Genomic DNA, 915 nt, shown 5'->3' on the forward strand with positions numbered 1-915 from the left:
ATCTTATCTTATCTTATCTTATCTTATCTTATCTTATCTTATCGTTCAACAATTGAAATGCCTCTTCAAGTTTTTACAGAAGCCTGTTTGTCACCTGTTTATTCAAATCAGGTGTGTTGGAGCAGAGAAACCTCTAAAACATGCAGGATTATGTCCCTCGCAACCCATTCTCACTCCCAACTCCTCACATATTGATGCTTGGTCAGGTACCGTCTGCGTCCAGTTTTGACACGCCAGGAAACCCCCTCATGTTAGTTTTTGATGAGAAGAGATGGAGGAGGATGAGTGCATCATCATATCTTTGAAAAGTATAGGAAGTGCACGACAACTAACTGTCCCAGACCCTGAACTGAACTTCTGTTAGCCCTAGACGTCCTGTCCCTGACCTCAGTACCTAAAATTAACCATTAATCCTGATCCCACGGACCCCAACCCAAAGACCTATAWGTGGCACAACCCGGACAARCGRKTAACYCCCTCGCGTCMATAATTGACGTGAGGGGGTTACTCGAAGCTTCMAAAAYGGACTCKGTACCTGACCAAGCATCAATMTRTGATGAGTCAGGAGTGAGAACGTGTTGGWCCCTCTATTGCAAAAGATCCTGCTGTTGATGATACTTGTGTGAGATTTTAGCATTAAYWATTTGAATCARTCCTGTTTGTCTGTTAGTAAAATRTCTTATGAATGACAGGACAGATTTTTACAAAACCATCAGAAGTATATCTACAACTCATAAACTTTTACATTCAATACAAGTCAAGTTGGCCACCATAGATGATAACCAACACAAAAACAAAATGGCTACTCAGTCAATTCTACAGATACTGAGAAAATATTTGGTGTAGTTGTAGCTGAGAGTCATTCACAACACATACTCTGAGGACAGCAGCTTGTGATATTAAATAGGTTTGCAT

Source organism: Austrofundulus limnaeus, unplaced genomic scaffold (assembly GCF_001266775.1).
Source record: "Austrofundulus limnaeus strain Quisiro unplaced genomic scaffold, Austrofundulus_limnaeus-1.0 Scaffold24, whole genome shotgun sequence".
NCBI lineage: Eukaryota > Metazoa > Chordata > Actinopteri > Cyprinodontiformes > Rivulidae > Austrofundulus > Austrofundulus limnaeus.